Source organism: Cydia strobilella, chromosome 14, assembly GCF_947568885.1.
Source record: "Cydia strobilella chromosome 14, ilCydStro3.1, whole genome shotgun sequence".
NCBI lineage: Eukaryota > Metazoa > Arthropoda > Insecta > Lepidoptera > Tortricidae > Cydia > Cydia strobilella.
In genome coordinates, this window is record NC_086054.1 from 7,196,653 (window position 1) to 7,224,001 (window position 27,349).

The 27,349-nt window shown below is 35.1% G+C and overlaps 1 protein-coding gene across 1 annotated transcript in view; it reads left to right on the forward strand.

Annotated features, from left to right (window-relative positions):
* The first annotated feature begins 984 nt into the window (after positions 1-984).
* The window catches only part of LOC134747125 (helicostatins), an 83,079-nt gene continuing 56,714 nt past the window's right edge, over positions 985-27,349 (forward strand). Inside the window, exon 1 of the mRNA XM_063681706.1 lies at positions 985-1,004. The gene's annotated coding sequence lies outside the window, so the exon portion shown is untranslated. The remainder of the gene's footprint in view (positions 1,005-27,349) is intronic.

The window sequence follows — 27,349 nt, forward strand, 5'->3', positions numbered from 1 at the left end:
TTCGTAGCGCGTAGCTCGCGCTGGCACTATGCGATTACAAACTAAGGGGCCCACTGACTATCAGTTCGCCGGACGATATCGGCCTGTCAGTTAGAACAAAAATTTGACAGTTCCGAACAACTGACAGGCCGATATCGTCCGGCGGACTGATAGTCAGTGGGCCCCAGCACCGACTTTGACGGAACAGTGCGGAAGTGTTATTATAAACATATATTGAATTTGACATTCATGTTGACTTTTCCATTGTCATTGCAAATACCATGCTGAGTTACGCAGCGTACTATGTAAGTAGGCGAACAACGTAAACGCGCGAAGCGAAGCGATGCGGCGCGGGGTGTATCAATCCTTTGATACTCGTACCTATAGAAGTGTCCTACGTGGGCGATCTCGCTGCGAACGCGAATGCCGTGGGCCCGCCGCGCCGCTTCGCTTCGCATTCGCGAGTTGTTCGCTTACGTAAGACGCTGCGTTAGCTTGATCCGACTTTAGTCACTCAAAGCTTAGTCGCCAAGTTATTTCGTTCGCTGAATTACATTTCTGTAGGTTATTATATGAATATATGATATATGGTATATATGAGTGAAAATCGTGTTAGTTTAAATCAATATACATGTGGCCAAAACATAAAGTGCATTCCCGTTGCCAGGGAGGTTTTGGGATTATACTGAGCAACTTTTACTATGGGACAAACCCGTTTTTGGCTGTTCCATTTTCTATGGGAGGTTGAATTATTTTTTCGCGATTTCGTGGTTGGTCCCATAGTAAAAGTTGCTCAGTATAATCCCAAAACCTCCCTGGCAACGGGAATGCACTTATTTTTTGGCTACCCTGTATTAGTATATGGAGTCGCAATAATTAAGACCTTTTTAACATTTAATGAATGTATGTAAAGTGCAGCTCCCCCGCCCTACGCCTATGGGCGGCTATATAAGGCGGCGCCGCCCGGTCCGTGGCAGTAGACGCGCGGCCGCCCCAGCCGTGCAGTACGCGTTGTGATTCTCCAGGTAAGTTCGTAACTTAGACAACTTTGTACAGGGTATTAACGGAAAGGGATATAAGTATAAGGAGTTTTCAGAATTTATTTGAGGAAAATTAATTTTGTATATAGGATTTTTAGACGGAAAAGAATCCTCCCGACTATCAAATTTTAAAGTTTTGAAAACTTTAAAAGAAAAAGCTATGTATGCTAGGTTTTGAAAGAGGAATCAGGAATGCCTTAGCAATAGGAAAAATAAACACTATGATAAGTAGGTATTTTTAAAGCAAAATATTTTTTTTGCCAGATGCACTTTGCTAATAGTTTCAGTGAAAAACTAGTATTAAAATTAAGCAAATAAAGCGTTTAGAATAACATACATTATAATTATAGGATATTTAGGAAAAGATAAACTCATTTATTAGATAATAAGTGTTACAAAATGAATATAAAACTAAAACTAACTACAATTATAATAACTAAAACTAAAAATTAAAAATACCTAATATTGTCTTCGGTTACCGCGATAGTTACTCATGAAATAAAACTATGAAAACGGATTATATCACGTATATTGAATTTATAACGGGTCACCCGTTGACCACGAACGCTGTAAAGAGTTCGAAACGTCGGGATGTATTATAAATTCAATATACGCGATATAATCCGTTTTCATAGTTTTATTTTAAAAATACCTATCAAAAGTTTGAGCCCTTGGTAGGGTGCCCATCACGCAGGCAGCGTTCCAGCGCTGGATTGTTATGGCCAATCTTTGCGCGAGAAAGCCGCCCGCGCGAGGGTCATTAGATACTCTTAATATTTAGGTGTGTATATTAAATAAAAAATAAAAACTGGGCAAGTGGGAGTCGGACTTACCCATCGAGGGTTCCGTACAAATTAAATTTTTTGTATAAAGCGGCAACAAAAATTCATCAATTGTGAAAATTTCAACTGTTTAGCTATCACAGTTCATGAGATACAGCCGGGTGACAGACAGACCGACAGTGGAGTCTTAGTAATAGGGTCCCGTGTTTACCCTGCGTACGGAACCCTAAAAAGTAGCTTTGTGCATGGGATTTTTTTTAATCAACTGTAAAGTCATAAATTTTATACATTTATTTTATCTGTTTCTTTAAATATCAGTTACAAAATTATAATAGGATGTTGTGATAAAATATACCTATATAAAACATATTTTTATTTTTATTTTATTTAAAAGGCACACTAAACAGACAACATTCAACATTGTTACAAAGAGTACATGAGTGGTAGGTATTACATAAGAATACCATCCAAAGCAAGCATGCACAGCAAGAAAGAAATATAAGAAGCAAAAACTATCCTAAAATTATAAAAAAATATCCTATTCATCATATTAAAAATATTGTGTGCTAATGAATAAGGGTAACCTTAGTAACGTTTTTTTTTTGTTTTTAACCATTAAAACGTTTACAGTAAACACGTGGAAATATATATAATACTAACTTAGCATACTTTTTCATATTCAAACAACATACATACATACCTACTGCCAGTACTGCCTCATTAAACTGTCGGCGTCGCTAAAAGCGGCCCGTAGTAGAACCTCATGCAACAGATAGTTGCTACATAGAAGGGACTTATCGAGGACCGGAATGCACTTAGCACTTACCCCCTTATACATAAAACTTTACGGGCCTGATTTAGTTAAATTATGTTTTATCCCTTTCTTACAAATACATAAGCCAAACTGACAGATAAATACAAACGATTCATAGCTAATTCAGGCCAGTAACGCGTATATGAATAACGCCATTAAGGAATTAATTTCCTGACAAAGTAAGGAGTTACTAGTTACCATGGCGAGACTTGCTGAGGCCTGCCAAGAGCCGAGTTAGACAATCCCTATTTTTGTGTTTATTTTTTACAAAAAATATGGGAAATATAATTAAAATACCAAACAATATTTGGTTTCTTACCTGAAACTATACTACGATTTTATTTTAAGTTTCGCAACATAAAAAGGTAAGCCCGCCTTTTGTTTCTTCATGTATTGTGCAATAAAGATTAAATAAATAAAATAAAAGTAGAATGCTATTTCTTCTATTACTTTTAAAATCAAGTGTAATTTTTCACCGTTTCAAACTTTTAAATTTATTTTTTGTAACAACATATAGTAAATACAAATACCATCGAAATCAGATTGATTTTGTGAGTGGTTTGCTTAGCTAAAAGTATTTATTCTATTTTGCGCTTCCGATTTTGTATATAAAATTGTGGTTTAAAACTTAAACTCAACGAGCCCAAATTGATTCAGGAGAATTTTACTCATTTCCTAGTAGTATTTTAACTTCCTAAATTTTAAAAGATATTTTTCTACCTTTGTATAATCTTATTACACGAAATCGGCAACTCAAGGAGAATTTCTTCGAAACTATTATTCTTAGATACTCGGAAATTGCCATTCTGTTATCCTCTCTCTACAGAAGAAGTAAAAAAAGTCGACGTTGTTTGCCGCGGGTGCATATACGAATATAATTATGATACTACAGTGTTTTAGGGTTACAGACGCACTAAACACTTTCTCCCTTACAATTTTTTGTATTGAATGTTATTTTACAAAAATAAATTAAAATCAGCACCCGAAAGGTGTACCTACTTATATCTAAACAACAAAGAAAGCTTTTCCGAGCTGGTAAGGTGAAAAAAAGTTGCGTAAACCTATTTTGGAAAATAGTTAATCTACTTATTATTGAAAAGGAATGCAAGCAAGAGGTTGCGGCTAAAACAAAAGTATTAAAATTAGGTGCAGATTAATTTAAAACTCCGATACTGGGCAAGTACTTAGTTTTTTTTCAAAGTTTTTCATCTTAGTTTCTTTCCGCGAAGCAAGGTAGGAAAGGATATTAAAATCGCCGGTATGAGGTGCATATTTCTAATCTATTTAGGAAAGTTCGCAACACGATATTATAATATCTGTGGACAGAAAACAACATACCTATAATTTTATACCTGGTGCAATCGCTTTTAATTTCGAAACCAGACTGGCCGGATTATAAATTAAATTATAAATCATCCCGAAATATGGGGACATACATACATACATACATATAATCACGCCTATTTCCCGGAGGGGTAGGCAGAGACCACGGATTTCCACTTGCTACGATCCTGACATACCTCTTTCGCTTTCTTCACTTTCAAACAAATATGGGGACGATGGAGAAAAAATACGTATTTACGTTGCCAATTTTATTATAACAACCGTTTGCGTTTGTGTATAAAAGGTAAAGGAGAATATTTTGAAGAACGTTTTGTTTTAGTAAAATTGTTGTAATTAAAATTATCAATGACATTTTGTAAAATATGTGTAGTTAAGAAAAAAAATCCTAAGAATTCTTTGTCAACGTATTTTTGAGCCAGCCTGTTATGAAGAGACTTCGGATTTATTTGGAAATTTATTCAGGAATTTTTGACTATACATCTATGTTGGTTCGCTTAGGTCCCTATTTTATATTTATTACTACAAGTCAAATAATAAAACGAAACATAAAACAAAAATAAAAATAAAACCTACATTTGTACCTACATTTATATGAATTTCATGTTAACAATTTTTATTTTGTACAATAAAGTGATTTACTACTACTACTACTAAAATTCTCTAAACTCATTTACCAAAGAAACTGAAAACAAATGAAATAGCAAATTTTGATGTAGGTTCTGCAAGATATTGGCTGAAAAATCTGAAGCTCCAAGTTCCTCACTCTTGTCCCGAGGCTTTACGTAATGTATCAAAAGAGAAGCGATGCTAAGCGATAATGGTAAAATGCTTTTCCCATAGCTACTTGACGCTTGCTGCTGCTATACCGTAACGTAAACCAACGATTGATTGATAAAACTAATACAACGAGGTTACTACAATTTACTATTTATAGGATTAGGTATTTTACTATATTATGTTTTTTTATATATTATAAAGCTATACAAACACTAGTCCTTCTAATTTAATAAAATACATGGTATCATATACTAGCATAGCCCCACAAAACTCAAGCCCTTCATTGTCAACTTGTTTGAATCTATTTTGATATGTTTTTGGTCAATTAATTTAATTTTGTTGAACAAGTTTTGGGAATAAATCAAATTATTTGCTGTGGCGAGGTGGCCTAGGGGTTCATGGCGTTAGCCGCGATAGCTAAAGACGCCAGTTCGAATACGGCCTTCACCACTGGAAGGCTTCGTCACTTTTTCTTTAATATTTAATTGACCTTTTGTTGGGCGCCTCGCACTCTAATAATGTAACATTTCTTAATATTATTACCATTTTCCAGTAGATTGCGTAATGGTTATTGGAAAGCATTAGAATGTGTAACGGCTGTTCTGACTAGAAACTTGTTACCATTAACAGCAATAATCTCTACTTTAATTAAACAACGTTGTATCCATTATTAGTATGTTTTCCACGCCGGGCGAATGTATACAACGAGTCAGATAAAAACTCATCAAAATTTCCATTAAATGTACCGTAAAAAACGATGGTTTTTATTATTATAAAAACGCAAATTGAAACTTAAATAACATATGGAAATGAAGACGTGAAGTTTCGCCGCATTTCTAAACACGATATATTTTTATTTTTTCACTGCAAGGGTTTGTAGGTAAACGATTTTTGTCATTGTTAGCTACGGCCTCGAATCATTTTTCCTCATAACAATACAATATTTGCTTATGGAACCAAATTTTAAATTGTATCACTCACAATGTAATTTTGAAAACATATAATTTCACAATTTGCAGACTAGGTACTAGTCTGTTGAGACTTGAGGAGTATAATAAGCTGTTCTGCTTTCTTATTAACTCACAAAAAGTTTTAAACTTACCGCAAAAAGTTAAGCATACCTATTGTCTCAATGTAAAATAAGCCCTAATTTAATGACATTATGCTTAATATTCGGTTGATGACTATATTGCGATTTGACTTTTTATCATAATCTACATAAAATAGAATCAGAATTTACAATTCGAAAACAAATTTGAATTTGTATTTGATGATTTATTATAGTTGATAATACTAGTCACATATTTCATATGGTAAAATTATACAATTGGAAAATTGTGATATTATTGTAATGGTGGTATTAACTACTCTTATATAGTTTAAGGCTGAAAAGACGACTGCACTCTTTGGGTGTTTGATTGCAACTATATCAGTCAGAGACTGTCATTTTCTATTACGCGATTACGTCCGATTTTACCCGAAAAACGAATGTCATTCTGAGAGTTAACGGACTGTATGATGATTTGACTTATGATGATAATGATTTTATCAAGCTTTTATTTGACTTGCAATGTTTGTATGTAAGTACCACCCACAAAAAACATAAATTTGAAATGAGAGCCAAGTACAATATTAAGAATATGCGTCGTTGTTGACTTTGCCGGAAAAAGAATTGAGATCTATATGGGTGCAAAGTTCTAGTTCGCTTGGGATGTAATTAAAGTTCTGGATTTAACTTGGCTAGTTTTTACGTACACGCTATATTGTATACCCGTCCTTCATAGGTAAGTACATGATTGTGGTAGTTATTAATTTCTACACATTGGGTACGATTTGAAAGATACGAAACAAACCAATCGTAAGGTAGTCCTCTTACACCAATTCCGCGTAACCTTTGCAGTAAAATTTCGTATAAGACTCGATCTTACTCATATCAAGCAATATTCCAATTGCATATTTTTGTTATTTATTATATTTAATACGATAGCGTATTAATTTTAGTTTCAGGTTTACTTCTAGTTTTAATTTTATAATATTAGTTAGTTTTTAATCTGTAATTTACATAAGAACCCTGTCTTATTTAATAAATCACTTTAAGTATCCATGTTAAAATTATATTTAATACTTCTTGCATGTATTTAAAAACAGCTAACGTTGTTGACCGGTTTTTTCTAAATCCGCTTTGTTAATCGCTAAATATGTTAAATTTTTCACAAAAGAAGTTCAGTCGTTTTGCCATTGAAGTTTCTATGATTTTTGAAATAGTTGATAAGAGAGTAATTGATGCTATCGTTTTGTTTTCCTTTTTTATACAATAGTTTTACAACCGAGATCTTAATTAAATCCGGAAATGTGCCCTCTGAAAAGGACTGGTTTATGATGAATGTTAGTGGGCGAGCTAGTTCATCAGCACATTCTTTGAGTAACAAAGGTGATAAATTGATAATTCATCATGACCGTAACTGCGCTTATTTTTTAAGCTTTCTATTGTTTTGAAAACTTCGTGCGGAGTGAGTGGGCTCAAAAAGAATGAATGTTCTGGGCGCGTAATTGGTGGTCGTCCTTGCGGTGATGTGGTACTGCCGTCGACGGTGCCCACCGATGAGAAATAATTGTTAAAATAATTGTCTACTATTGTTGGATTTTCTGTGAGTTGGTTGTTTATATTAAGTTTAATATTGTTTTATTTTTCCTTTTTGGAAGTTAGTTAGTTTGTTCATTTACGATTTGCCAGATTGATTTAACCACATTATTTGATGTTCTCATCTTTTTGATATTTTGGAGTTTTTTTGAGGTGGTAACGGTCTTTTTTAGAAATTTCTCATATGATTTATAGTGTTTATTTACTAGGATGGGGTTATTCACTTGCGTTATAAATGCTTTTTCATCACACTTGCTCGAAAAAGATGTTATTTCATGCAGGTGTACTGAAGGACAAAGGCCTATATTGTTGCCGCGGGAGTTATGTATTCTAAAAAAAAAGCTATAACACACTCGTCGGTTATAGATTTTTATACCCGTTGTCAAACATTTTTTGTTCCTGTTATTTATTTTTATTTTGGTCTTAGTTTTGGCATAAATTGTATATAGTAGATCTATAGTTTATTAAATATAAAATACTAATGTTGGTCAGTTTGAGGACCAGCCTACAGTTAAATTTTTCTCGTGTTATATTTAGGGGCCACACCCGGTATAAGTCGGGTGAGAATGCTATATTATGGTACCATCGAACTGATCTGATAATGGCCACAGGTGGCCATAGGAACTCTGTCTTATATAAGACAACCGAATTAGGTGTACGGGTTTTTTAGAATTGTCTCGATGAGTATTACTTGCCTATTGAAATTAAAGTACATAGTAATTAGAGCGATAAAAGCTTGTAGGTATCAAATTCTTTTTTTACCAAAAAACATTATATTATCCTAGCAGTTTAACCGCTCTTCAGAGTCCCCAGCAAGCTCGGCCGAATTTTACCTTCCCATACAAACGGAGTTTCGTTATCATTTTAAAACTACGTGTTGGATTGTAATGGAACTTTGCACATACAATGACATGAAGTAGGTATAGCTAATTAGTTTATATAGCTCCAGTCTATAAAACAAACGAAATAGAGCAAAAACAAGATTTGTATGAAAAACTTAAATTTGCTGTACATAAACTAATTACAGAACTAGATATATCTTATGCTATTGCAAGTACAAAGTTTCAGAGCAACCTAGCTAGTCGTTTTAAAATGAGAGCGTAACTACGTTTGTATGGATAACTCAGCCTGCCGGGGACTCTTAGGCCCACTTGCACCATCCTCTAACCCGGGGTTAACCGGTTAAACCAGACACAGTGTCAAATTGTACTGGTAACCATGAAAACTCCAGGTTTAACCAGTTAACGCCGGGTTAGTGGAATGGTGCAAGTGGGCCTTGAATCCACTCCAGTCCATCCATCTCAGTACAACCGGGCGTTGCTTTTCAAAAAGCAGGGAAGTTCCGTTAAAAATGCATGGCGCCTGAATGAGACGAGCGCGGGTTCTAGATGACAGTTATCAACGAAACAATTATACGGAGTTTAATCACCTATTAAGGATTGTTATTATCTGTGATTCCTCTATTGTACATATTGTACAGGTTGTGTACTTTCGCTGCGTCGTCTAATATTAATTTAATAATTTTCTTTTTTTTGCAATATAGGTATTCAATTTGTAGCAAAAACACTCGAGGAAGAATCTTTTTTAATTAAGGTGTTATTCTACCATATACTTACAATAAGAAATGAGTAAATGAAATAGTTACTTAGTATTATTTATCATATCTATGTAGTGGTGCTTCCCTAGCTGCTTTGCTCCAGATCCGTGATATGATATTTCGCTGTAGATAACTTTCTGCTACATACAATATTTACTAAAATAAACTAGGTATATTTTACGTTCCAACACCTTGACATTTTATGACGTTAATACCTCTACAAAACGACGGAGCTAATTATTATACGGAGGAGCTGCCATAAGACGCTTTCGGAACAAGTTCATTAAATATATTAGTGTAACACAAATGGCGCCTGACAAGTATTCATTCAAGTATAAAGGCCTTTAGTCTTATTAAACTAAACCATTATTAGTGAAAGCAAATTATTTAAAATTTACGTAGTACTATAAAAGCACGCTCAAGTGCAAAAAACGTTCGTTATTTTTCTATTTATATTTCTGTTTATTTTCGTTTATTTGGGGCTTCAACACCAATACAGTAGTATGTAGATTGTTAACCATGGGATGAAATGATGCCTTTTACCCGAGTTCAACCTTCTACTTTTTATTTTGAATACGACGAAAGTAAAATACATGTTTTTTTTAAACATGACTAAGTATATTTTTTAATAGCAATGAGGGTACTTTCAATTGACCAAATAGGTAAAAGATCGTTATTAAATTTATGAAATGGGGAGTTAATTATCAAAATGGAAATCGTATAACAAATCCATTTAAAACCAAATTTCAGTTGCTTATGGTAATAAAATGAAGAAAATCGTACTTAGAGAATAAAATGCTGTAGTGCAGAAACGTATCACTTTCTGCACACTTTTTAGAACAAGAATGACCTTCTTTCAGAGCATGAGAAATGAAAACAAAATATGCTAAGCTTAAAGATACAATACATAAAATCAATAAAAGACGTCCACATAAATACATCAAATACCGTAATATTGAAGTAAAGATTTAGACAAACAAAAAAAAGCTTAAAACACTTTTTTAGCCGACTTCAAGATTTCAAAAGGAGGAGGTTATCAATTCGGTTGTATGTTTTTTTTTTTATGTTTGTTACTCCATAACTCCGTCATTTCTGGACCGATTTTGAAAATTCTTTTTTTTATTGTAAGTATATACATACAGATTGGTCCCGTTTTGGTCAAAACGCAGTTCTGATGATGGAATCCATGAGGAATCGAGGGAACTCCTCAAATGTTAAAGGCATACATATAGTGATTTTAGTATTTTCATCAACAAATCAAGCATTTACATATAAAAAAGTGACATTTGATGAAGTGGAACTGCTGATGATGATCAGAACGGAACTCTTCAATGACGCATAGTTCACGTTTGGCGATTTGTCCTCTTCGTTATGATTGGTAAGCAAGTTAGGTTTTCAAGACACATTTTTGTGAAGCTCGAGTTCTGATGATGGGATCCATGAGGAATCGAGGGAACTCCTCAAATGTGAAAGGCATACATATAGTGATTTTTGTATTTTCATCAACAAATCCAGCATTTCCATTTAAAAAAGTGACATTTGATGAAGTGCAGCTGCTGATGATGATCAGAAATATCAGAATGGAACTCTTTAACGACGCATAGTTCATGTTTGGCGATTTGTCCTCTTCGTTATGATTGGTAAGCAAGTTAGGTTTTCAAGACACATTTTTGTCAAGCTCGAGTTCTGATGATGGGATCCATGAGGAATCGAGGGAACTCCTCAAATGAGAAAGGCATACATATAGTGATTTTTGTATTTTCATCAACAAATCCAGCTTTTACATAAAAAAGTGACATTTGATGAAGTAGAACTGCTGATGATGATCAGAATGGAACTCTTCAACGACACATAGTTCACGTTTGGCGATTTATTCTCTTCGTTATGGACCCAACCCCAAACGTGGACCTGGACTTTTTTTTGAACTGCGATCCTCACAGAACCGAACTGCTATCAGAAAAGTGGGTTAGGTTAGGTTAGAACTGTGACCCTAACAGAAACGAAATGCTATCAGAGCATTGGGTTAGGTTAGGTTAGAACTATGACCCTTATAGAAACGAAATGCTACTAGAAACGTGGGTGGTTTTACCTCATTTTAGTTAGGCAAAAGATGCTGTCTTTTTCATTTCATTGTCTGGAGTGCACCATCAACAATAAGTAACCTGTCAACGGCATCCCCCATTGAAGTCGGTTTTTTTTTCTTAAAAATTATTATAAGTGTTATTAAGTTTATAAGTGTGAATAGTGTGAATGTATGTGTGGTTATTTGAAGAATTTTCGAGGTATTTATTAGAAGCGATACGGTGTAAGAAACCATGCATACTTACACAAAACCATAGGCATAAGCATTGGTAGCCTAGCGGTAGGGCATGTGAATTATAACCGATGACCGCGGGTTCTAACTTCGGTTACTTGTACTTATATACATAATATCATTTAATAATTACCTGTCGCTTTTTTGAAACCGGACTAATTACAATAAGGCCTAGTTTCTTGTAGGCTTTGATTGGTAGTTTAGATGGCGGTCACATTCGTATTCTTTATTCTTTGTTGTATTGCAGTCATGTTATACATATATCTAGGCTTTCCTCTGCCTCTTGTCTTTTCAATACTGCTTTCCAGGATTTTTAGTAAAAAGTTGTCGTGCCGTATCAGGTGTCTTAACATCAAAGAGGCAAAGAGGGAAAAAGCTAAAGTTATAATAATATCAATAAAATAGCTAATAGTTTAGTATTTTTCTTATTTTCCTATGCCTTTTTCTCATGCCTTACATTTACTAAGTTAACTTAGATTTTTTTTTATATTTTTTTTTCATTTTTTTAAGGGGTGAACTGAAAACCAGCGCTGTGGCAGCTAGTCTGCAACATAGCAAATGCTGAGTCCATCCCTTTTGTCACACTATTGTTTGTTTAAGAAATGATGTTTATGTTCTACTGTTCAACATGTCTTTTTTTGTTTTGCTTTTATTGTCTTTGTTCTCTTATATGTGTGTGGCAATAAATAATAATTATTCTTATTCTTATTCTTAAAATAATAAAATAATGGATAATGTAAAAAAATGCGCGAATAAACTAATACTATTTTCCAAAATCCGATATCACACTGATAAATTAGATATGTCAAATTAGAAAAAGCCTCCACCTGTCAGGGATCCATGTTATATTTCTTCCGGATGGGCTTAACCGGAAAATCGTGTTAGAGAAGTGTCAGTCACTGAAGCCCGGAAGAGTAAGGAAATTTTTCGTTAATCAGATATTAAAGAGTTACCTTATTAAGTATAAGAATAACATATTTTGGCGTCACCTCGTACCTATCTATAATATGTAATCTCTTTTTAGGGTTCCGTACTCAAAGGGTAAAAACGGGACCCTATTACTAAGACTCCACTGTCTGTCTGTCTGTCTATCCGTCTGTCTGTCACCAGGCTGTATTTCATGAACCGTGATAGATAGACAGTTGAAATTTTCACAGATGATGTATTTCTGCTATAACAACAAATACTAAAAACAGAATAAAATAAACATTAAAGTTGGGCTCCCATACAAAAAATGTGATTTTTTTGCCGTTTTTTGCGTAATGGTACGGAACACTTCGTGCGCGAGTCCGACTCGCACTTGGCCGGTTTTTTTGTAGTGCCATCAAATCGAGCCTCACTGAATATTGTATTACATTACGAGTAAGCCAGGTTTACATACTGATTAGTGTTTATCTTATCTTATCTTATGGTTTTCGGGGGCCCTTGCGGATACACTTCAACCCTATGCATCCCTATGGATCTTTTGTGCAGTTAGCCCCTAGGAAAGATTCATCAGCTACTCAAGAGCTTTTCCCATCCGACATTATAAATTTGCTATTAACACAAATAGCAAATGTATAAACTTGCACTAAACACTAATCTACACTTTGTAAACAGGTATAGTTTATACGCCGTAAAATAGCAGTAAAACTTGTTACAATAGCATGTTTATTTAGACAGGGTCGTAATACGAAGAAGTGAATACGTATTAGTTCGAGGTATTTTAATATGTTAAAACAAACAGTGTTCAAAAATCGGTTTCCTCGAATGTATTTCATTTAGGTACTTACAATTGGTCCAGTAGTTTCGGAGAAAATAGGCTGTGACAGACGGATAGACAGACTGACATACGCACGAGTGATCCTATAAGGGAACCCTAAAAATAACTTTAATTATAACCAGTATCCACTGTCCCACAAATTACACAAAATTGGACACTGTGTGGTCACGTGATGACGAGTCAAATGGTACATTATGATCTAAATAAGTATCGCCTAATTAGCCTTTGTTGAAATGACGGAGCACCTGTAGTTGATAACAAAATAAAATGTATCTCACCTGTAGTAAAGTTATCAAAGTATATAAATGATATAAATTAACACTTGTTATAATTAAGGACATAAAATTACAACTAAAAATTACACCTAAAAAATAAAATTAAAGACAATAAATTTAATACAGAGAATAATAATAATTATACAAATAAACAGCTCCACGCCGTTCCCGACGCGAAGGTGCCCATGATGCTCGCAGCATTCTCTCGCTGGATTACTATGGACAGCCTTTGCATCAGGAACGACTCGAAGCGGGGAACTTCCCCCTTCTGTCGGAGTCCACGGCCTAAGTCGCGTGCAAAGCGCTTCGCACCAGCTCTTAAGCACTCCGCCGTTTCTACCTCGAAAGGGCCAAATATGTACCCCGGGTCGGAATAGGAAATTATTTCTGCCTCTTTAAAGCTGCTTGCGTTTCGGCCGGGGTAAGAGGTACGGCCGTTGTGGGAGGTGGCGAAGGTACTGACGCACGTAGCGTCCCACATCAAACACCACCCCCGTTCCCATGGCACTAAAGTTAGGCCCAAGTCGTTTACCATCTGCGCGGCTAAGACCTGATGGCTCAAGCACCGATGGGACATCAGCCGACCTAAGGGCCCTCAAGACAGTATCGTAAAGGGCATGGTGGTGGTTAAGATGTAGCCACAATAGAATAGAATAGAATAGAATAGAATAGAATAGAATAGAATAGAATAGAATAGAATAGAATAGAATAGAATAGAATAGAATAGAATAGAATAGAATAGAATATAAATAATTTATGGGTTAGCACACACAAATAGAAAATTATACAAAACAGAGAAACATAAAAAAGAAAAAGTGCCACGAAATGGTCTCACCTCACCACAATCATTTTCATAATAAGTAATGACAACATAATAGCCACGTGGAGAAGAATCAAATGGTATAACGTTACGAAATAGGTACCTAGCCTTTATATACACTGTGTCACTTATCACTTCAAATTCAAAGCGTAGATCACCCATGGTCTGATAAGCCAGTAGGAATGATGTTCTTCAATTTGTAATTTTATTCTATTAGCAATATGGTCCTATTTTGCTTGTACATTGGTCAATAATTAATTTAGAACACATGAGGTCAATTTTATGCCCCTTGTTAGTTCGTTTTAGGGACGTTATCTATTACTGTTTTAGATTTTTGTGTGTCAAGGTTGTCTCCATTTACAATGAGATTATTTCTACAATGTACCTACTCCATTTGGTGATTTTTTAAATTTTATCCTGGCTGAGCTGTACTTGAGTTTACCAGTACACATACAAAGAATTCAGTTTGCAATAGAAAAAGGAAATCAACAGGAAACAAATTGTAAAGGCGAGGAATTGTAATTCTAACTCGCATTGTGGAGCGATTTCCAATATAGGAGCAATGTTATGCAATTTTTCAAGAAATAATAGGACTGCACTACCTGTACCTAACAAACAAGTACTTTTTTATGTTGCGATGTCATTTCCTTTGTATTGGTAATGGTCTGGGTCCAGTTTTCTATCTAATATTATTATAAACTTAAGAATTTTGATCCTATTATTATTATTATTTTTTACTGTTTAGTGGCTCACTTAGAGCCACTTGCACCGCTCACTTATCCGGGGTTAACCGGTTAAACCTGGAGTTACCATGGTTACCAGTACAATTTGACACTGGGTTAACGGTTTAACTGGTTAACCCCGGGTAAGTAGGATGGTGCAACTAGTGGAAGTGGCGATTACCTATATATTTCTTATTATTTTAACCTAAATCAAAATATTGTCTTATATGTAACGGGATAGTAATGTAATAAAGCACAAAACGCATTGTCATTAATGTATTTAGACAGTCTCACTGATGACAATTCGCCTCAAGAACTGGCGTCCACTTGTAAAGAAGTCACAACTACCCCTACTGTGACGCAATTAACCCGGCTTGCCTTAATGAAATCATTTAGATTTTTAGTCCTAAAAATGCAAATTGACAGCTAACTTTTTAGTCTATCGAGGCGAATTATTCAAATGGTGATCATATAATTGTCTAGCCGTTTTTGCGTTCTCTCGGAATCCCTCAGCCCCCACTCTACCTTAAGTACTCCCAATATCATAGACAAACCCTTTCCTACGTGAAAGAAAAACTTATTTTTACAAGGAGTTTCCATCTCATAATTAATATCATCCGACCCGTTAGTCTAACGCGATTAAATTTAATTATTTTAGTGATTCAGATATTGAAACCAAGGGATCTCTCTTCGGAACAGTATGCGGATATTGTTAGTGTTGCGTGTCGTGCCGTGGACAATAAACATTGAACAGAATATTTATTTATTTAAATAATAATTGACCAGAAACGGATAGATAAATTTATTTGTCTACCCCGAAGATTTATATATAAACGAAGGTCGGGTAGTTTAGTGTTGTTTACCAATATCTCAATTGACATTTTGCTGGGACGGCAGTCTTCCGTGACCACAGCTAGTGCAACCTAGCTGAAACGTCGGAACATCAAACATTTATTCAGTAAATAGGCCACAGGGGCACTTTTACATGTCAATCTTTACAAACAATACAAACCAAAATAACCAAAATGTACGAAAAACAATTACAAATATGGAATCAATAAAATATTAGATACTTTGTCAGGATAAAAGGTAAAATAATGAGATTTAATCGCGTTAGACCCATTCATGACATTGTGTACAAAACGAGCGAGTTTAAAGTGTTTTAGTTTCCATCTCTTTCTAGAATCTTAGTAAATCGACTTCAATAAAAGACTACGACGCTCAGAAACTCGTGTATGGACGGGTAATAGAAAAAGTTGAGTAAAAAGCTATGTGAGAACTTAGATTGGAACTTGGCGTTAGTGAACTTCAAGTATCGCTTGGTAGTGTCAACACTGTCAACATGGTACTATTTCACAATTTTAAACGTTGAAACTTTGAGACGTTAAGTTTGGTTTGTATGGTTGTTTAGTCAAAATGGCAAAAACTGTCTCTTTATAATTCGTCATGTCCGTCGTCTATTTAATAAGCTTACCTTGAGTTCTGTTTTTGCAAGCTTTTATTTATTTATTTATTTTTTTAGCAATGCAGCGACGATTTAATAACTAAAACTAAAAAAACATGCATGCATGTTCCCAACATGCAGGCAGCATTCCCAATATTGCAATGGCAATTCTTATAATTTAAATTTATTTAAATTATTTAATTTCCAATGTTTGTTTGTAATATGTTTGTTCGGGTCAAACCTTGCAAGCTAAATTAGATTAGACCCACTTCCCATTATCCGATTGAGCTGAAGCTTCACATACATATGTGAGTTGGGTGACAATGCAATATTGGGGTTGGGGGCCCGTTTATCAAAAGCTTGTAGCTTGTAAATTATAATACAAGTGGAAGTTACTTTTTGACAGCTTTTATTAGAAAGGGACTTCCACTTTTATTACAAGCTTTTGATAAACGGGCCAAGGTGGCCATAGAAACGCTGTAATAAAACAAGTAAACTGTGTTTGAGTTAGTTATAATTGTTTCGAAGAGTAAAGGCTTGTATCAAAAATGGAATTTTTGACAAAAACTTATTATTTCCAAATATGTCGATGTGGTAAAAGAGAAGAAAGAATAATCAATTTAAATTACTTATTACTTAATTTTAATTTTTTTCATTTTCGTAGTCGAAAGCACGATAGTTGTCACTTTTAAGTCGCAGACGTTATAATGAGCAAATATACCTACTTAAAAGAAAGAGCATTGGTGCATGCGAATTGAAGCGAACGTCGTGCGTGAGATGCGCCATGCGCGCCAATCAACAAGACGGTCGTCAAGTTCGTATCGAAACCGTAATAAGATTTACGAATCGTCACTTAACATGAAGGAATTGCTCGAACTCCTCTACTTATATAAAGTAAATAAGAATTCGTTAATATTCTCGCTGCGAACGGACCAAATGGATTTTGCAAATCGCGTTAGTTAATTTGTGAAATATTTTCATTTTCGTAAAGCTTCGACACCCAACTGGCAAATCAACACTGGAATCTTTGTGTAGGCGTCTACTGTCTGTATGCTTAAGAGGAACGGGGACGACGTCACGTGACCGCTGGTCCATACAAACGTAGTCACCATTTTCCTTTATTTAACATTATAGAAAATATGTTTTTTGAAATTTGATTTGATGTACAAGTATGTTAACCACAGCTATCGGCCCAATTCGAACAATGCTTATAAGATACCGATACGATACCGATCTGTATAGTGACGTTTTTGGTTGAAGAAATTCAATTTAGTCACATGTTACGAAATATCAAACCTATGAAGTTTATATGAATGATCTACATAAAATATGATGACATGCGTCAGTTATTATATTTTTGCAATGAGTGCCTCGCTTGATTTATTTTACAATTACGAAAAATAATTGTAAAAAATGCAAAATGGTGTAAGCTTGTTTTATTATGTATAAATATATCCGAATTATTATTAATCAAACCTCAATTATGTTCCGTACTTATATCCAACCTATGTTATATTCTACGATATACAAGCAATTGTTTCCATTGGGTGGTGCTTGACACAATTGTTCCAATAGGTGTTCACCATTGAACCCTTATTTAAGTTAAGCCGGGTCCAGACGGCTGTAACGTGTAATGTAATCCATCGTGTAATGTAACACGAATTCTGCGTGTGGACGGCACTACGAGCATTACATGTAACGCTCGTGCCGGATCCATCGCCTGTCGGTTCTTAGCGCGCGTCCACACGTTGACGCTATTATTACACGTAATCTTACATTACACGTTACACCCGTCTGGATCTTTAAGCATGACCGACGTATTTTGACTGTTTAGGACAATACAATATGGCCTCCAAGTTTAAACAATTGTTTAAACTTGGAAGCTTGTAATTAGCAGTTTATACAATTAGTAGTCGCTGACGCCGACCGCTATAAGTACAGGGTGTTTTGTGCGTCGTTAGCCAAATTAAAATGGTAGATTAGGTTGAGTAATTGGCTATCTTTTCATGCCTAGAAAAAAAAATGCCAACGTTTTTTCTCACCTCTACGCACGTATAACACTGAAATTTACGAAAAACTGGCGTAGAGTAGTATTCCTCTATCGAGCGCTACTATTTGATAGCTTACATTTCAGAACCGGATCATTCAGATCAGACCGGAAGGTCGCTGAAAGTGCAGTCGCTTCCGTCACATTAAATACGCGGGAAACGATGTTGATCTGTCAAATGTTAAATAAGTGCGCAGTTCTGTACCCCTAGTGTAAATTTCATTCGATAGTGCGTTAAATCTAATTTTGTATGTGATTTTGAATTTTCAATAGGTACGTCCCGCTTCACGCGGCGTTCAAAATCACATACGAAATAACTGAAATAAGACTTAACGGAAATGCGCAACTACGTCCGTCATGTCGTCGTCAAATTTTGGTACACTAGGGGTTCTGATAAGGACAGTTTCGTGGAAACTGTGAAATAATTAACACAGGAGAAGTTGTTATGCGAGATATGTTCAAATCGATTGATGTATTTTCGATTAGATTCTCGAGCTTTGTGTAACCGACAATTGTACTGATCGTGTAAGCAGTTTATTAGGTAACTAGCGACCCGCCCCGGCTTCGCACGGGTAGTTCAACTAATTTACACAAAACCTTTACAAATTATACCTATAAACCTTCCTCATGAATCACTCTATCTATTAAAAAAAAACTCATCAAAATCCGTTGCCTAGTTAGATCTAAGCATACATAGGGACAGACATACTTACATACAGATCGGAAAGAGACTTTGTTTTATACTATGTAGTGATGACGCTAGTTCGGACCTTTAACTAGAAGGTTACACGATAATACCTACAACAAATTGACCTTGACATAACTTGCCTTAATATGTTCGTTTGCTTTTGGCGTTTAAGTACCATTTTCGCACTTTTGGCGTTTATCTTCAAGAGATTTAGTCGCATATATAATTATGTTTTATTTGCCGATGGAACGTTTCGAATATGTCGTAACTTCTATGGTCGTTAGACACTCACGGCCTTAAAAAGGGGTTTCTTAAGCTAAAAGCTCTCGTGAATACGAGACGCTGACGAGACGTGAGAAATATTTAAAGCTGTTCACTTTTGTAGATAATTTAGGTTTATTTTCACGCAACATATTTCAATCTGTTACAAAGTTACAGTACGGATCAGTGTCCGTCCGGGTTCTGACAGCGGTATAGCTTCTGTTGACGATACCTAAACAAGCATGTAACTTAAATTACGTGAATAGGTCAATCAAATTAGATTTAAAAAAGCAGCAATACCTTTGTAATACCTTCATTTTGTCCTAAATGCGTGAAATCTGAGTTTGGAATTAATTCTTCGAAAAAACCTAATTTGATTGGCCTTGAAGACTCGTTTCAGACTCAAAAAGAATTTTTAGAAACTTTACACGGGCAGGTAAAAATTCCAATAACGTTATTACGTAATAAATTAACGTACGCTTTCCTGTATGTGACATATCTATTCTTCGCTAAATCGAATTACATTTCGACAAACGGGAAAGCAATGAACCCAATCCGATTTGAACTATATTTAACCTGCCGTTTGCAATGCTGCCAATTCACTGGAAAATTTACTTTGCCGACATTTCTCTTAGAATAAGAATGAATCGTGTGGGAGAAAAATCGACATTACCTCCGTCCGATAACGAATTGAAGGTAGTTTTAACAGGCATCCGAATTCCTAAAACGCTTCCGTCCTAAATTACGGAATTACGTTGTATAATTTTCAAGGTACCTAACTTTATTCATTTATTTATAGATCAGAGGTCGCCAACTTTGTTTGCGTGGGGCCCTTTGTGGGCATTTCCATTGTAGAAGCGTCTTAACCCTTTAAAGCGTGCAAGAAAAATGTATTTATATCCGTGTGGGTTTGCGAGGACAGTAGGTCCACGGCTCACGGAGTAGTATATGTATAATATTAGTCTGTAAGGTATTTGTTGCCCGATATTTTTTTTATTAAATAAATAAATAAATATTCAAGTTGCAGAACATTCCCAAAATTTCGAGAACTTAAATTCTCTTTGGCACAATGCTATCACGAAGCCATTAGTTTTAGTAGATAGATATGTAGGAGGAGGTCCAACGGGAATTAATTTTTCTCAAACTTGCAATGAAATGTTGACATGACTTACTTTAAATTAGGTCCGGAAATATATCCGGTGCGATGAGTGAAGATGATATATGTAAAGGAATTTCATACAGCCTTACAGTCCGTTAACTCTCAGAATGACATTCGTTTTTCGAGTAAAATCGGAGGTAATCGCGTAATAGAAAATGACAGTCTTACTGATTTAGTGCAGTCGTCTTTTCAGCGTCTTTTAAACTATATATAGTTAATACCACCATAACAATAGTATCACAATTTTCCAATTGTATAATTTTACCATATGAATTGAAATATGTGACTGGTATTATCAACTATAGGTATATAATTTTCGCCAGAAGTGACGGTGTGACGTTCTGTTTTGAAATTTATTTTCGAATTTCAAATTCTGATTTTATTTTATTTAGATTATGGCAAAAAGTCAAATCGCAATATAGTCATCAACCGAATATTAGGCATAATATCGATTGATGTATTTTCGATTAGATTCTCGAGCTTTGTGTAACCGACAATTGTACTGATCGTGTAAGCAGTTTATTAGGTAACTAGCGACCCGCCCCGGCTTCGCACGGGTAGTTCAACTAATTTACACAAAACCTTTACAAATTATACCTATAAACCTTCCTCATGAATCACTCTATCTATTAAAAAAAAACTCATCAAAATCCGTTGCCTAGTTAGATCTAAGCATACATAGGGACAGACATACTTACATACAGATCGGAAAGAGACTTTGTTTTATACTATGTAGTGATGACGCTAGTTCGGACCTTTAACTAGAAGGTTACACGATAATACCTACAACAAATTGACCTTGACATAACTTGCCTTAATATGTTCGTTTGCTTTTGGCGTTTAGGTACCATTTTCGCACTTTTGGCGTTTATCTTCAAGAGATTTAGTCGCATATATAATTATGTTTTATTTGCCGATGGAACGTTTCGAATATGTCGTAACTTCTATGGTCGTTAGACACTCACGGCCTTAAAAAGGGGTTTCTTAAGCTAAAAGCTCTCGTGAATACGAGACGCTGACGAGACGTGAGAAATATTTAAAGCTGTTCACTTTTGTAGATAATTTAGGTTTATTTTCACGCAACATATTTCAATCTGTTACAAAGTTACAGTACGGATCAGTGTCCGTCCGGGTTCTGACAGCGGTATAGCTTCTGTTGACGATACCTAAACAAGCATGTAACTTAAATTACGTGAATAGGTCAATCAAATTAGATTTAAAAAAGCAGCAATACCTTTGTAATACCTTCATTTTGTCCTAAATGCGTGAAATCTGAGTTTGGAATTAATTCTTCGAAAAAACCTAATTTGATTGGCCTTGAAGACTCGTTTCAGACTCAAAAAGAATTTTTAGAAACTTTACACGGGCAGGTAAAAATTCCAATAACGTTATTACGTAATAAATTAACGTACGCTTTCCTGTATGTGACATATCTATTCTTCGCTAAATCGAATTACATTTCGACAAACGGGAAAGCAATGAACCCAATCCGATTTGAACTATATTTAACCTGCCGTTTGCAATGCTGCCAATTCACTGGAAAATTTACTTTGCCGACATTTCTCTTAGAATAAGAATGAATCGTGTGGGAGAAAAATCGACATTACCTCCGTCCGATAACGAATTGAAGGTAGTTTTAACAGGCATCCGAATTCCTAAAACGCTTCCGTCCTAAATTACGGAATTACGTTGTATAATTTTCAAGGTACCTAACTTTATTCATTTATTTATAGATCAGAGGTCGCCAACTTTGTTTGCGTGGGGCCCTTTGTGGGCATTTCCATTGTAGAAGCGTCTTAACCCTTTAAAGCGTGCAAGAAAAATGTATTTATATCCGTGTGGGTTTGCGAGGACAGTAGGTCCACGGCTCACGGAGTAGTATATGTATAATATTAGTCTGTAAGGTATTTGTTGCCCGATATTTTTTTTATTAAATAAATAAATAAATATTCAAGTTGCAGAACATTCCCAAAATTTCGAGAACTTAAATTCTCTTTGGCACAATGCTATCACGAAGCCATTAGTTTTAGTAGATAGATATGTAGGAGGAGGTCCAACGGGAATTAATTTTTCTCAAACTTGCAATGAAATGTTGACATGACTTACTTTAAATTAGGTCCGGAAATATATCCGGTGCGATGAGTGAAGATGATATATGTAAAGGAATTTCATACAGCCTTACAGTCCGTTAACTCTCAGAATGACATTCGTTTTTCGAGTAAAATCGGAGGTAATCGCGTAATAGAAAATGACAGTCTTACTGATTTAGTGCAGTCGTCTTTTCAGCGTCTTTTAAACTATATATAGTTAATACCACCATAACAATAGTATCACAATTTTCCAATTGTATAATTTTACCATATGAATTGAAATATGTGACTGGTATTATCAACTATAGGTATATAATTTTCGCCAGAAGTGACGGTGTGACGTTCTGTTTTGAAATTTATTTTCGAATTTCAAATTCTGATTTTATTTTATTTAGATTATGGCAAAAAGTCAAATCGCAATATAGTCATCAACCGAATATTAGGCATAATGTCATTAAATTAGGGCTTATTTTACATTGAGACAATAGGTATCCTTAACTTTTTGCGGTAAGTTTAAAACTTTTTGTGAGTTAATAAGAAAGCAGAACAGCAGTATCACCTTCGCGTGTTACAGCCGATACCCGATGTATCTTTCTAAAATCCGAAGGTCATTCTCAGAGTTAACGGACTTGTACACACCTAGGCCTGTAAAGCAAACTTCTTTTGTTTGTTTAGCATCAAATTGTGACACAACAAAAAAAGCTTTAAGCAATATTTTTGGTTCGTTATGACATTCTGCCATTACGCTTTTTTTTTTGTTTTTTATTAAATAACTTCCTGGTAAAAAAAAAAAAAATATGCCTGTAATCTCCTAAACCGTGCGTCATAGCGCAAAAATAATCAAATTTTTGTTCCCCTTTAACACCACAATCACTATACCTATCACTTTAGGACATGAAACAATCATCATCATCATCATATGGTTATTATTACAAGTTTGGGAAAAGCACTTTACGAAATCTCGGCAATAAACGGGGTTGCTCGCTACGCTCGGCCATCTATCTCTACTTGGTCTGCAACCCTTCGTTTCCCGGCCTCTATAGTAATGTACTTACGCGCTAAGTCAAGTCCAAGTTTTATCCTGCAATTGACATTTACTTTCCTCCCTCATCCGATTACCCAGTTGTCGGTAAAGTCGTCGTCAATAGAACTTGCAAATAATCTGAACAAATATGACAGATTTTGTCAGCGTTTGACACATAACCTAACATTTTTACGAAGGTTATTTTCCCTGAAACATTAACTGAACCTGAAACCTGAAATTTAACTAAAAAGTCATATAAATAAAATATTCAAGTATATAGACTGTTGATAAGGTCATGGTTGTCCTTTTAAAGAGCGAGATTACGAAGTAATGAAGGTAAAATGGTTTGTTTACAATACTTGCAAGTTCTATTGACGACGACTTTAAACGATATTCACCCTCATTAATTGAGCTTTCGGTGAAAATTGGACACGTGTCGGGTTAGAATACCTTTTAGTCCCTCGTGACAGATAGGGATCTGTTTTTTTCCTGACTACAATCTGGGTTTCTTTAGCAGACTTGGCTTTATAACGAGCCTAATTAACAAACTTCCTTAAACCTTTTAGAAAAATACATGATGACCGAGATCGTATGGGTTAAATTATGATTGAATAAATAAAATAAAAAAATATTCCTGAATAAATCCTATAATCCTGTCGAAAAAAATATCTTAATCTGGCGAGTTTTATTTATTTATGTTAGGGAGAACCAACAGCTTTAAACTTACAATAGACGACAAGATTAAAATAGGAAGCCAATTACAGGAACTCACAGGTAGTTATTACAAAGTATTCAATTTTAAACTATGCAGTTACAAAGAGAGAGAAAAAAAAAGCACAATTGTAATAAAATATTAATTTATATTCTTTAAATATTTGTAGGTTTTCTATGACATTTTTTGTAAATATTTATCAGTACGGTTTTTACTCACTATTATTTTTAGTCGCTTTTGGCGACATGTTTCGGATTCTTTGGGAATCCATCCTCAGGCACGAGTGTCCGCGGCGGTTGTTCGTCGTGCACTAAATAAATCGTGATAAATATTTTGAAATATGTCTCACGATAGTTTAAGTGCGACATTTTTTGTGCTAATAATTATTTCTTATCTTAACTCACTACAGCCTTTTGATGACAAAGTGTGAAAGTCATCGTTAATTACGTCAACAGTTTGTCATGTCAAAGCAAGGAGTGGAACAGCTTACCCTAATCGACGTTTTTAATCGAGTTATTAAAACACTTGTTTTGAGAAACCCCGTAAATTCATACCTGTGCTAAATCAGGGCTCGTTCTAGGGATTTGATGTCGATAAGTAAGATGTCGAATTGTCGATATATACTAAAACAATCCTCGATTACTATACCTAAAGAGGTTCGATATCATGTCGGATATCGAGCCTCTTAAGATAATAAACGTATACCGATGTAACTTCAATCCAAATAATCACACTATGAAATCAATTTAAAAAAAATACGTGTTTTAATTTGTTAAGTGTATTTATTTTAAAACCCAGATAAAATAATAATATTGATTTTTACTTGAATAACATCTAGATGTTGACAGTAATATCGATATATTTTTTGTAGATAAAATATTTTGCTACATCACTTTAGTATTCGTGCCTCGAGTTAGCATAGGTATGCTTAATTCGGATTAATTCTATCACCGGTTGAGCTTATAAAAGATTAACCCGATATAGAATTAATTGCGAATAGAGGTTAATGACTGAGCGCAAACTAAATCACGCGCGCGCAGAGTGCGGGCTAGTTCCAGCGGCATCTTGAGGGCGTTTGCGGAGAGGTTTGACTGCCAGTACTTGAATCACTGTCAGATGATTCACGTGTTGGTCCAAGCCTTCCTAAGGCTCGACCGGGAGTTACTGTTTAGGTTAGATTTTAAGTAATAATTATGATTTAATTAATCAATTAATTTAATTTTAATGTTAATTTTAATTTGAGCTGTAATTTTATTATTTATTGTAATGTGATAAGATCCTAAGTTGGTCGAAATGTTTTTATTTATTTAAATTGATCTTAGCAGTCGTAGTTATTAGATCGACCTTAGTTAAAATGTCTAATATCCTCGATACAATTAATTCAATCAACTTTAAATATATCAATTATATCAATAAATCAATTATAATTCTACAACTTGATATTAATCTTATGTTCCATAATCTAAGGTTAAAATTTGCAGACCATTTATCCAAAATCTAATTAAGACTGTTTTGACAACATTATTGAATCACGTCACATGTAGTGGTAAAGATGTTACTATGACAACCGACACAATTAAGCGCTTAGTTTCAGAATCAACCCCATTGTAAACACTATCAAAGCGCTTATGTCAGTTACGATTAATCCATCAAAACCTTAATTTAGTAATGAAACTTACTTCATATAAAATGAACAGAATCAGATGTCAATCCAAACAAACGATTGATTGGCGAAAGACTTAATCCACATGAATGACTTAATTTTAAAGAGGGGTTTTCCGGTCCCTGTGTCAAAGTCGGTGCAGTTAGGTTGGTCCGACTCATATTGCCACATGTTGCGGTTTCTACAGTGCGAAACAAAGGCGCCTTCATCCGACACCCTTTGACACGGCTTTAGAACGTTCCCGTTGGTTACACCAGCGTGGGCAAGTTCTCAGACCTAAGTACAAGGCCCATTCACATGGCTTGAGTTTCACGTACTATCGAACAACTCTAATCCACCCACCCACTGACCCACTAACTCTGACCCACTGTGAAACCATCTGTTGTTCACAGAAGAGATATTTTTCTGAAATGTCTTTGACTCGTTTATTCTGTAACATATTATACGTACATATTGTACTGATGACATATTATATTGTTCGCGGCCTTCGAATCAAGCGTGGTATTGGAATCAGACCTGTGCACACTGCTAAGTCATTTTCACGTCATTTAGGCGTCATTTAAGTACGTAACGCAAGCAACATCAATAATGGTTTCCAAATTACAATCTCTCCAAGTCTCTTCTTCATAAATATGATATAAAGGGAGGCTTAAAAATAAGTGCATTCTCGTTGCTAGGGAGGTTTTGGGATTATACTGAGCAACTTTTACTATGGGACCAACCACGAAATCGCGAAAAAAGAATTACCCTCCCATAGAAAACGGACCAGCCAAAATGTATGAAACAGCCAAAAAAAATTTCGGGATTTCGGGGTTGGTCTCGTAGTAAAAGTTGCTCAGTATAATCCCAAAACCTCCCTGGCAACGAGAATGCACTTAATTTTTGGCCACCGTGTAGAGATTCGTCCTAACCCATGGTTCATAGTAGTATTCTTGAAACCATTGCATTGATCGATCACATTAATTGGCAGACTAACTGATCACAAGATCAGAAACTAGTTTCAAAGGACATCTCGACATGTGTAGAAACTCGTAACTATCATGTTTCCCGCTAACGAGAGACCGTCTTCGTTAAGTTTGCACGGGCATTCTTGAAAGTGACAATGTAAAACTTAGCGGCGCAAGGGAGCGTGTGTGAACTGTATATACCCCCTATATGTAACCCCTCCTAATTGACGTGAAGTATTAGTGACCTCCAACGCTCGCATCGGCTACATAGCCGACTTGTTAGTTTATTTGATGTGGGTTTACAATTTTTACTTTAAAAGCTATTGGCTTAAAATTACTTTTAAATAATGATCCACAACAAAGAAAATTTTAGACTGTTTATGTATCTACTTAAAATATTTTCCCAATATTATGCCATAATTTGTTCCGTGTTCAGATATGTTTGAC